The sequence below is a fragment of the Myotis davidii genome, unplaced genomic scaffold, assembly GCF_000327345.1.
Source record: "Myotis davidii unplaced genomic scaffold, ASM32734v1 scaffold6, whole genome shotgun sequence".
Classification (NCBI taxonomy): domain Eukaryota; kingdom Metazoa; phylum Chordata; class Mammalia; order Chiroptera; family Vespertilionidae; genus Myotis; species Myotis davidii.
In genome coordinates this window covers 14,146,573-14,159,344 of record NW_006383011.1, presented here as the reverse complement: position 1 = coordinate 14,159,344, position 12,772 = coordinate 14,146,573, and the positions used below count along the sequence as shown (strand labels likewise).

Here is a 12,772-nt window from a genome sequence, read left to right as displayed (position 1 = left end):
AGGCTCCTCCTCTCCCTTTTACTTAAACTTCAAAGAAGAGAGAGGCTTCAGTGGTGGGTTACACTGAAGGATATTTTATTACACAAGGACGGGATTCCTTTAGAGGAGTCAGGTCATCTGGATTTCACTCAACCGAGTTTCAAGTCCCCACTCATGGACTCTGGACAACTGACATGAACTGCTTGGCACCCTGGTGACAATGAAAGGAAGCCAGGTTTCTGTTTTGGCTCTCTCGGATTCTCTTCCTTACCTGCTACCCCAGATCACACTGAATCCTGCCCTGTCTGTGGCTGGTGACAGCAGTGCAGGCTTGGACTGCAATGTGCATGGGGGTTGATGGAATATCCCTTTTTTTAAAGGGGTGGTGAAAATGCTATTTAATAAAGACAGTGATTCTTAGATGACAAGGGGCTGCAGTCATCACACTTGGCTCTGGGATTCTTATTATGTTTTTCCAAAGTGGTAAATGCTGAGATGCTTATGTGTTCTGTAGACCCCTTGAAAGTTTGGAAAAGCAGAACACTTGAGTTAGGAATCCTCCAGCATTGGCGCTGCCAAAAGAGCTACCCTATTGCCAGCAGCAGCTCCTGTCCGGGCCCCAGAGCAAGACTGCACAGATGACGTTGAACACCAGAGAGAGGATGTCCCTCTTCTCCCCTCCATTTTTAAAAAAGTGGTAGGCATTGGACACTTTGCATCCTCTGGAGATTTTATGAAATTTAATTTATCAGGAAGAAGAGAGCGAGGATATCTGTGTTAAGTGATTTATTTTTCTGTGTGAATAAGTAATTGATATGTGAGAAGATCCACAATGATAAATTTATAGATTGTATCAAATTTCAGGAATTTTGATTTTGCTGGTAAGGCAATGAATCTGCAGGGCTAGGGTGGACCTCAACTGATAATTCTAACTAGTGGACCAATCAGACTTAATGGGACATGCAAAATAATGGTTTAGATTATATGGCACATGCCTACCTGAAGGCAATACTTAAAATGTTTTCACTTAATGAATGAAGGAATAAATGAGATAAAGGAGATCAGTGATTCTCAACCAGGGATAGGGGTCAAATCAGAATTGCCTTTTCCACATTCACCTGTCCTCTCTCCACATCACCACCTCACCTTAGAGATTCTGATTCACCCTTTTAAAGTGTCATGACTTACCCTCCCCCTCCCCCCGCTCCCATTCCTACCACCAGCTTTGAAAATCACTGCAAAGAGGTGATGGTCTTCTCTGCTGTTTGGGACAGAGATAGTGTTGAGAACCACTTATAGGTGTTTGGAAGTGCCAGCATAGTGGCTGACAAGAAATGCTGACTAAATCAGAGGGCTGAAGACAGACATGAAAATAATTCCAAGTATATGGTTAAAAAAAATTCTTCTCAACCTTGGAATTGTTTTGCTTTTTACCAGATCCCCATCTTCCCCACCCCAGTTGCTTAAAAACGAAAATTCCTCACAGGTATTTTAACCGGGGGAGATTTATAAATGCTCCAGTCTCGATGTATACCAGATTTTTGGTGTTCTGGATCAGTCTGTAAAGAAAGAAGGGGAAACAGGCAGCAGTTTACTAGATGTGCATCGTTTGGAATGCATGAGACCATGGTCACCAGAGGATGCTGACTGAAAACAGCATCAACAGAATCAAGTGCTTGAGAGACACTCCTGAGACCCCGGGGATGAAAGCGGCCTGGTGAGAGCCAGTGGCTATTTCCAGGAAGCTCTGCTCTCAACATCCTGCCAAGGCAGGTGCATCATAGCTGGGAATCTGTTCTACCCCCTACCCCTGTTCCAACTCCCTCTACCCCTTTTCCCCAAGCAGCATTGATCCCTTGGCTCCTGGCCAAGTAAGTCCTGCCCTACTATGGAGCCTGCACACTGGTGATGATGGGAGAATCTGCTCCCAGGAGAGATGAGCAAATTAGCTTCTCTCTCTTGTAGTAAATTGGTTCTCTTCATACTGGGCTGGCAGCCACACTGACCAATTATCCAGATGGTCACCCAGTCCCTGGAACAGCAGGACAGAGACCAGGAGCTTGGATTTGGGGGATTTTATGCTTATTCTGTAGATAATTTGTTGTGTGATGATGCCCAGTCTCCTAACTTCCCTGAGCTAGTTCCCTTCTGTAATATTGAAATAATAATACACACTCTTCCGACTTCACAGGTTGAGAGGTAGTAATAGAATATGCAGAGACAATGTACAAGGTAGAGCTTTGCAAAGTGTAAAAGTACAGCCATACATTATAGTGGTGTAACTGTCCTTCTCCCTAGTCCCACCAGTGAAATTGACCCTATGAGAAGAGGCCTTAGTTGCCGGGTCCCATTTACTTTGGTTTCAGTAAAAGGCCAGTAAATGCCTTTGGCTTTCTTAACCCATTCAACAACCACTCGATGAAAGAATAATTCCTCTTGTATAGAGAAAATATAGAGCACTGGTTAGGTGGATGGACTCTGGAGTCAGCTTGGTTTTACATCTTGGTTTTACTAATTGTATGACTTGGATATGTCACTTACAGCTCTGTCTTCATAGGGCAGTTTTAAAGAAATAAATGTGTAAGTTTGGTTCATAGTAAGTCTTCAACCAATGTGAACAATTACCATAGTTGATGAAATCAGGAAATTGAATGATTTGTCTGAGAAGTAGCAGAACTTGGAGATGAACCCAGTTTTTTCCTGACTTCAAGTCTAGTCCTCATTCCACTTTACCTTATTTACCCACCATTGGTGCCTATTTCCATCTTTTATGTCCTTTTGATTATTTAAAGGTGAGTGACATTTTGTTGTAATTGTTTTTACAACCGAATCAAGCAAACATGGGCTATATAAAGTATTATGTGAGTGAGATGGAAGGGAATTTTATCTCTTAAGGATCTTTTGTGGTTTGACCTTAGACCACTTATCCATCCATCCATTCATTCATCAAACATTGATTGGGCTCCTATATGTGCCAGGTGTGGTTTAGGTGCTGGGGATACAAAGCAAAGAGAACCTGTGCAGAGCTAGCATCCTAATCTCAGGGCCTTTCTTGGGAAAAGTCCATAAACTTTCCCTTAGAGCATTTCATTTTTCTTGCTGTTGATAAATGTTGCTTTGCATCATGAGAAGCTTTATTTACCTGAAGCTGCTCTCGTGGTTTTCAACGTAAGCTGTGCTGAATCAGCATCCCTCGGGAAGTCTATTAGACCTGCGGATTTCTAGGTCTATAGACTGTCATCTATAATTGTAATGAGCCCCCCAAGAAATTTTACCTCACAGACAAGTCCAGATATACCTTTAGTACTTAAATGCTCATTACTGTGGATTTCTCATAATTGTTTGGTGAGTTATTCTCACTCCCCTGGCCACACTCATCTCCTGGGGGAGATTTGTATTTTTACCTCCTCTGTACTCCAGCAGCATTTGGCCCTTGGTTGGACATGTGGCAGGTCATTATCATACTTATTAATTATTCTCTTTAGATAATTGCTAATTGGACCATTCATAGGGAGGTCTTCTGGTATGGTGGCACATGCACAATCTTTGAAGAAAGACAGGCTGAGGTTGAATCCCAAACCTGCCATTGTCTGAGGCACTACATTGGTCAAGTCACTGACCTCCCTGAGGCTCCATTCCTTCCCCTGAGCACAAGGGGTAGTTACTCCATTTTACAGGGAGGTTGTGAGGATTTAATGACACAACCTAGAAGAAATAAGTGCCAAGCATAAGTGCTTAAAAACTGTTGCCAACATATTTCCCCTTTCCTTAACTTTAGAAACTCCTATGCAAGTGAATTTTATAGACATTCAGGTTTGGGCCAAACAAGACAGCAGTAACAGACCCAGTTTCAGAGTCACATGACCTGATTTATAGTCTTAGTTAACTTGCTGTGTGACATCAGGCAAGTCAGTTTACCTTTGGGACACAAAGTTCATGAGCTAAAAACTGAATTAAGCTAGAGTTCTCCCATCCTTTTCATTAATTGGAGGAAAATAATTTGGAAAGGATAATTTTGAAGAATCAATTTTAAGACATCACGATAACAACAAACCCAACATACACATGCCCAACACAGGACTTTTACATGGTAGGTATTCAAGAACTATTTACTGAATGAATGAATATGCCCAAACAGCTCCCCATGAACTAATTCATGAGCTATAAGCTCCTTTCTAAATTTTCCCACCACCCCAACTACTCCATACCCTCCCTTCCATAAGGTAAGAGCTACTTGGCAGGACTCCACAATGGCAATTTTAATTTTTAACTTTGTGTTGTGATGTTTCAGAGTTTATGCAGCTCTCAGGGAGAAGCAGTTGTCACCATGGCAACCTTCAGGCCACTGCAGTGAGCGAAATTAGTGCCTGCCCAGACCTAGTAATTGCTGTAGTCTTTTCCTCTTGGCTTCCTAGCAGTGGATGCTTGAATACAAAAACCGAGTGGGCTCCAGCCAGTGAGAGTAATAGTGTACAGCAGTAAACGATCTGTTAGATGATGCTTACATTTCAGACAAATTGAGGAGGTTGTCAAAGGCCTTAGCTTCTATCTTTTCCAGGGAATCACTCTGAGAAATTTCACTAGGGAGAGAGGGGGGAAAAAAAAGAAAAAACATGAAATAAATGACTGTCTGCATCATAAGCAGCTGTGTATGTGGCCCAACAACTGGGGTGTTTTTTTTAAAAAAGAACAGTGGCACCTTTAGCTGTCCTCACATAATGAAGTGCTAACACCTCCCTTTAGGAGCCCTGATGGGCATCTACAACCCATGTGCTATTGAAATGCAAGGTTCAGTAATCCCTGTTTATTTACAACAGGATTTTTTTTCTTGTTTATTATGACACTAGGAGCCCAGTGCATGAATTTGTGCACCTTGAAAGGAACTGTGGGCCACAAGGCTGCTGTGGGCATAGGGGTGGGTCTCGGCCTATTCTCCATGCCCCTTCCTGGCCCCTCCCACCGAGGCCCCCCGGTCCTCTGTCTGCCAGCAGCCCCACTCCTGCTGTCTTCGTGCTGGCCCCGCTCACACCCACTGATGCTGATGGCATGGAGCGATTGGGGCCAGCGCTGTCAGTGAGTGCAAGTGGTGGCTGCTGCCCTGATTGCCCCTCAGGAGCAGGGGGAGGTGGAGAAGCCCTCAGAGGCAATTGGGGCCAGCAGGTGTGAGTGCAGGGTAGGACTGCAGCATGCAGGAGCAAAGAATTTTGAGTAACCACCAGAGGATCAGCTCAATGACTGCGGCCAACACCCCACCTTGGTCTGGTGCCCCCACTCTCCTGCTCCACCATCCCACTGCGGCTGACGCCTGCCATGTTCTGCACTCTGCCGCCTGCTGCCCACGCCCACCATGTCCCGCGCACGCCCCTTGGTGGTCAGTGCATGTCATAGTGATTGTTGTTTGGTTGTTTGCATATTAGTTTGGTCTATTTGCATATTAGTCTTTTATTATATAGGATGGCATCATAGATTATTAGAAGTCAGCAGGCCCTTTGAGAAAATCTAGTCAGATTCCCTTGTTTTACAGCAAATTGAGTTTCTGAGAGGAGAGGCGCCTATTGTTTTTTCCCATTTATTTTTCATTTATGCTTGTATCGTTTCTTTTAAATAATTTTTCAATTAACTCAAACTTAGTATTTTTTTGTGTTAGTTTCAGGTATATAGCATAGTGGTTAGATAATCATATACTTTACAAAGTTTTCAGCCTGACCTGGCACCAGACATAGTTATTACAGTATTATTGATTATATTCCCTTTGCTGTAGTTTACATTCCCACGATTGTTTTGTAACTACCAATTTGTATTCCTTAATCCCTTCACTTTTTTCACCCAGTCCCTGGACTCCCTCTTCTTTGGCAACTATAAGTCTATTCTCTGTATCTATGAGTTTGTTTCAGTTTTGTTTGTTCATTTATTTTGTTCTTAGATTCCACATATATGTGAAATCATGTGGTATTTGTTTTTTCTGGCTGATTTATGTAACACAATACCCTCCAGGTTCTTCCATGCTTTTGCAAATGGTAAGATTTCATTCTCTTTTATGACCAAATAACATTCCATTGTGTAATGTACCATAGCTTTTTTTATCCACTCATCTGGTGGTGGGCACTTGGTTTACTTCCATGTCTTTACCATTGTAAATAATGCAGCAATGACCATAGGGGTGCATATATTCTTCCTAATTAGTGTTTTGGTTTTTTTAAAAATATATATTTTATTGATTTTTTACAGAGAAGAAGGGAGAGGGATAGAGAGTTAGAAACATTGATGAGAGAGATCAGTCAGTTGCCTCCTGCACACTCTCCAGTGAGGATGTGCCCGCAACCAAGATACATGCCCTTGACCGGAATCGAACCTGGGACCCTTCAGTCCGCAGTCCGACACTCTATCCACTGAGCCAAACCGGTTCGGCAATGTTTTGGGTTTTTTAGGATATATACCCAAAAGTGGAATCACTGGGTTATAAGGATGTTCCATTTTTAATTTTTTGAGTATTCTCCATGTTGTTTTCCAGAGTGGCTGCACCAGAGGCACCTACTGTTTATAGGAATGTTTCAGGGTCAGGATCAGGCTATCTGGGTTCCCAACTTCATCATTTTCGTGAGGTTTTCATTTGGGTTGAATTCGTTGTTTCAACCCAAATCCTGTTCTGAGGCAAAAGCAAGATGGTCACCTCCTGCACATAGTATCTTTCTGGTTGTGACTGTCTATTTCTTTGACTGTTTTTCTCTGTTAGCAAATTGAGGACAGAGAGTATGTCCCATTCACTTCTGAACCCTGGTGGCATCATAATGCCTGGCACATTGGGAATGAATGAATGGATAGATTAATGAGTGAATTGATTTTTTTTAAAAAAGACACAAAAGTAAAGGAAACAGTTTTGCCATATACCACCTCCAAGCATGTAGGTAATGTCAATGTTATTCTAAAATCCCAACATAAACTACCATTTACTGCCAGCTAAGAAAAATGTCTCAAATTCACAAATTGTACATTTGCGTGTTTTTTAAGGTTAACATTCATTGAAGGCCTTGGATTTGATGAGAGCTTTAGCACACAGAAAGGCTGAGCCTAGGGCAGTTAATGCCTTTTATGAACAACACAGTAATGGATCATTCCTGGGCTGATTCATCTCATTCCTACCTAATGGTTTGCCTATTTAACTGTGGCTGCCTTTTTTTTTACCAGGAGGTCTCAATGCATTGAAAGTTCTCAAAACTCACCATGTAAATGTGAGCGCAGAAGAGAAGAATTAGGTTCAAGCAAACTGACATTTCTGTAACCTGCAGTGAATTTCTCATAATATGCACTAATTCTTAAGGAATTATTTTTACTATACTGATTGCTTGCTAATATCCTAAAGAGAGTCAGATGTTCCTCAAGGAGCTGGAATTGCTTTGAAAGCCCAGTGGATTGTTAAAAATCAGAAAAGGCCCCTTAGGTCTTTTGACTCAGACTAACATTAAGGAGGATACCGGAATCCTGGAGTACTGAGAAAGTTCTCTCTCCATGTATGGAGTCTTGGACCATAGAAGCTGAGACCCAGGGCAAAGGATTAAAGTTACATCTGAACAAATGTGAGATCACACTGCCTTTTCAGGCTGCTCTACACTTTGATAAATACCTCTGATCAATAAGGCTATAAGTATTGTGTTTTTGTCATTGCTTATTATATTTTAGATACAAAGATTATCTTTCCATGCACAATGAACTTCCAACACGTTTTCTTCTATGTGGTGTTATCTAAAAATGTGACACAAGGAAATAACTACTGTAGCAGGAGAATTTTTATGATTGGAATCTATCATCTTTTCTACTTGAGAAGTTTACCATCACTTATCAAAATACATTCAGTTCACTGAAGCAAGGTTAATTATCTAGATTTTAATGACTCTTGAAAAATCATACCTCTCTTCAAAGATTCCTAGATATTATTTGTATTAATAAGATAAAAGTACTAGGTTTCCCAAAATATAGTTTCTCTCCTAGAAAAATGATCCCCTGTCAACTATGCTTTCCCTTGGAAAAATTTATTATTCCAATTATAAATGTCTTTTAATATGCAGTATCTTACTTACATTTTTATGACCTCATTAAGTCCTCTGAAAGCTTGAGATGGAATTACTTTGATACGGAGATAGGTGAGTGATCTAGAAAAGAAAAAAAGGAAAGCCAAGAGTTTAAACTTTAAGATTGGGTGCCTTTTAAGTTCACGAATAAAATGTGTGTGTGTGACTACAGAGCTCTCAACAACTGAATTTAGGTTGGGAATTCTAACTTATATCCATAAAGAGATGTGTCATGAAATATTGCTGGTCTATATCAAACAGTGTGTAATTTTTTGGTTAAAATCTGAACTTTGGGATTAGACACATCAGGTTCAAATCCTCACTCTCTTACTACCTGGCTATGTGATCCTGATCATGTCATCTAAGCCCTCTGTTTCAGTTTCTTCATCTATAAAACTAAAATAAGATAACCCATGTGAAGGACAGGGCTTCGCACCAAGTAAATAGTTAATACATAGTTCTAAAGTGGTCCTATAAGTTTGATTGGGAGGGTAGAAAAGAAGCTTTCTTGGGTAGAGTGGAGAAACAAATGGTAAAAATACAACTGAAAATTAGGCAGACAGGAGAAGGGAAGATCTATTAAGAACATGTCCCATCTTCTCCAGGCAGCCTATTATCCCAAGAGCACTTGCTAATATGGTTAAATCACATGGGCATCACATGCCATTTTTGGGAAACATCTATATAGAACATTTCCTTCAGGCACTCACTTATATCCAGAGGAACAATCTAAGTGTTCTTGAATTGAGATAAAAATTATGCATTACATAACAGTTGAGAATAGAATGATTACTCAGCAACAGCAAAAACTAGAACAGGATGATGTACAAGTGATAAAGGAACTTGGAGTTAAGATAACTCAGAAGAAAGCATCAGCCAGGTAGGGATGAATGTTCAACATTTATCAAGCACCTACAGTGATTCAAAATTTTAGCACTAGGACTGGCAGAGAGAAGGGGCATGGAGCAGGACATTTCAGGTGGGACAAGAATATCATGACAATGAGAACAGAGGTGGGAGGTGCTGCCTTGCTTTTCATTATCTATGCATCAGAGACTGCCTCAGCTGCCGGGACAGAGAAGCTCCATGATGAGCAGATTTGAGTCAGTGAGATGTCTTACAGTTCCAGAGAGATTTGCTGCTGGTATAAGGTGCTGTGTGAGTGATGCACACCAACCTATAACCTTGTTATGGCTACTCAACAATGGAGTGAGTAGATGTTCCCCTTTAAAGCAGAAGAAACTGGATCACAAAGATATTAAGTAATTTGAACAAGGTAACAGGACTAAGCAGATTGAGTCCAAATTTTCTTCCCACTGGCAATATTGGGCCAAAGTATGCGATTTCCAATCCACTCTTTTTGTTTTTTCCCCTGCCCCCCAATTTTATTGGGGAATAATTGACAAACATACTTATATATATTTAAGGTGTTCAATATGATGATTTGATATATACACATACATTATGAATAGTTAACTTTTGTTGTGGTGAGAATACTTAAATTAAGATGTACTCACAGCAACTTTCAAGTATACAATACAGTATTATTAACTGTAGTCACCATGCTGTATATTAGATCCTCAGAACTTATTATAACTAATAGTTTGTACCCTTGACCTCTACATTTTCTTCTCTCAGGTCATGGCAATCATTCTATTTATTCCCTGTTTCTATGAATCAACTTTAACAATTTTTTTTTAGAGTCTACATATAAGTGATGCCATGCAATATTTGTCTTTCTCTGTCCAGCTTATTTCAGTTAGCATAATGCCCTCCAGGTTCACTCCATACTGTCACAAAGGTAGCTTTTCTTATCTCTTTTTTTTATGGTTGAAAACTATTCCTTTGTGTGTGTGTGTGTGTGTTTATATATGTCACATAGTTATATTTTCTATCTATTCATCTGTCAAAGGACATTTAGGTTGTTTCCTTATCTTGGCTGTTATAAATAATGCTGCAGTGAACATGAGAGTGCAGATATCACTTTGAGATAGTGATTTCATTTCCTTTGGACATCTACCCAGGTAATGCCCTCTCTTTCAGTGAGCACAGTGGCGGGACAGGCCTTGTAACCTTGCTTTTCTTGAGAGGAGGCATGTCACACTCTTGATATTCCTCCTGCAAAGCATCTTACCAACAGTTCCTCTCTGGGGCTAATGCAAAGCAATTTCATTGCAGAAAAATGCTTTCATTCAGGATTCTCTTAGAGATGGTACAACCTTGAGGAAGTAAACCAAACTTGGTCCTCTGAATCTATTCCTGAAGACAGTCTCCCCAAGTACACCATTCAATACCCAAGCTCATTTAACAGGGCATCCAAGAGGAATAGGGACAGTGGGGGAGAAATCTTCTTACGATGGCATGTTTGCTTCCTATATTTCTTCTGGAATCATGTCCGCTTGGCTTACTGATTAAAAACACAGTTTTATTGCTCTCTGCACTGCCAAGTCAATAAATTTCCAGAAGAGAAAGCTGTATTCTACTGTACCCCATGCAACATCAATAAAACTGACAGCCAAATTCTGATTCCAGAGTCTTTATTGCTGGGGATAATGCAGTGCAGAACATATTTTGAAGAGTGTTTACATAAAAGCTTCCACTGAACACTTCAGAGCCATTTATATGCAAATGAAACCCCCAGGCTTCAGCCTCTCCCCAGGCAGTCTCCTCCTCCATAAGGGCACGAGGTGTGGCTCTCAGAGGAGCAATTTGGCTCAGATTTGACCAGGGAGGTTGTTTGGGATTTTGATTGTTATACGGATGAGGGATGAGGAGCAAAGGTCAGACAGAAGTGAAAGAAGCAGATCATGCACTGGCTGTCCCCAGTGACTATGGAAAAATCCCTGGTGCAAGATGAAAATTTTGAAGTTGATGTTGATGCCACAGAGCAGGAAAGGCAGAGTGATTGAGTTCCCACCATGAAAGAGCCATGGAGCGAACAGCAGGTAGTTTTGTGGTTGTGGCTGGGGCAAGATAAAGGCCTGGGGGCCAGAGAATGGGGAGAGAGGTTGGGTGAGGTAGGGGCACTGAACTTTTCACAACAGATGTATTCTCTTAAACCCATGTGGAGAATGTGTTTCTGCGAATCCAAAACTGTTTTTTCCCCCCACTGATTTATATTTTTATTTGAGAGATGCTATGTCTTTATTTCCATTGCATCTTCAATTGGCAGCAGTTCCTAAGCATTCAAGTGTCTGTCTCCTGTATTTAAATGTGTTTGTTCACGTGGCCCATGATTTATTCATGACCATTTGAATGCACTTCCATTAAGGTGCTCTATTCTTTGATGGATGCGTCTATGATTCTTTCCACAAAGCCAGAAACTTTTAGCAATGTGGTTGTCTCAATTACACTACTATTCTACTCCCACATGCATCCCAGAAAAATTCTCACACTGATACTTAAGGGCAACTGTACAAGGATTGTCTTCATAACATTGTTGGTGTCGGGTGGGTTGGAGGCAACCTGAGTATCCTCTGCTGAGCGAGGGAATGGTAAAATGTGGACAGTATACACCTACCTAATTGGTCAGCAGTGAGAAGCAAGCATCTAAAGCAGGGGTCCTCAAACTACGGCCCGCGGGCCACATGCAAATACAAATATTGTATTTGTTCCCGTTTTGTTTTTTACTTCAAAATAAGATATGTGCAGTGTGCATAGGAATTTGTTCATAGTTTTTTTTAAAACTATAGTCCGGCCCTCCAACGGGTCTGAGGGACAGTGAACTGGCTCCCTGTTTAAAAAGTTTGAGGACCCCTGATCTAAAGCATGATTCTAAGATCCACACAGAGCATCATGTGTGGATCTTAGAATCATGGTGATAAGAGAAAAAAGTAAGAAATTACTGATTATCTATCTATCATCTATCTATCTATCTATCTATCTATCTATCTATCTTTACAGAATTAAAATACATACACATCAAACATAGACATTTAGAAAGAAAACATATAAACATACATTTGGATGGTTGCCCATGGTGAGCCAAAAGGAAGTAGGAGAAGGGGATAAGATAAATAACTGAAAACAGAGAGGGACTTTGAATGGACCAATGATAATGTTACTTGAATGAAGAAATATAATCAACTTAATGCTCTGTCCTAAGAGAAAAATGGAAAAGAGAAAAAGTTTTATTTTGATGTATCGAGTTTCCTCCTCCCCTTCCCTCCCTCCTTCCTCCTTTTCTTCCTTTTTTGCAGTTAGGCCTACATGTATTCCAAGACTTTTGTGAACTTCAGGGACTCTTGTGGGAAGGCCAATCAGAATCATTAGATATAGAACAGAAACCAAGGAGAACTAGGGGAAAAAGGCCAAAGGCAAGGACAGTTCAGCGACTCTGCTGTTCAGGGTCAAAAGAGGCATGAAAGCTATGCATAAAGCAAAGAAAAATAAAGGAAGGACAGCCTTTTCTGTCTCAGACAAATAGAATCATCCTCCCAAACTATGGATCTCAGATGAGTAGTAAAGAGCCAGGATTAGTGGGCAAATGTGAATTTGAACTTGCAGGGTGGGGCGTTCTCTCTGCCTCTTAAAAAGTGAGATGGCTGTGGAAGAATATGGCTGTGAAACCCTATGTAGCTGCTTACATTTATTACATTTTCACAGTCCTTTGTACAGTTTTAAACTTTGATTTCTAAATGAATAATGTAGCATAGGTGACACCTGGAACATGGCCAAAACCCACCTTGCCCAAGTGCCTTTCACACAGATGTTGAAAAATACTTAGA

General features: G+C 40.8%; 1 protein-coding gene across 1 annotated transcript in view; it reads right to left on the bottom strand.

The window, feature by feature from the left end:
- LHCGR (luteinizing hormone/choriogonadotropin receptor) overlaps positions 1-12,772 on the bottom strand; it is a 57,422-nt gene that overhangs the window by 29,058 nt on the left and 15,592 nt on the right. The window contains exons 2-4 of the mRNA XM_006778613.1: positions 8,055-8,126; positions 4,485-4,559; positions 1,464-1,538 (exon numbers count right to left, since the gene is read on the bottom strand). The gene's annotated coding sequence lies outside the window, so the exon portion shown is untranslated. The remainder of the gene's footprint in view (positions 1-1,463; positions 1,539-4,484; positions 4,560-8,054; positions 8,127-12,772) is intronic.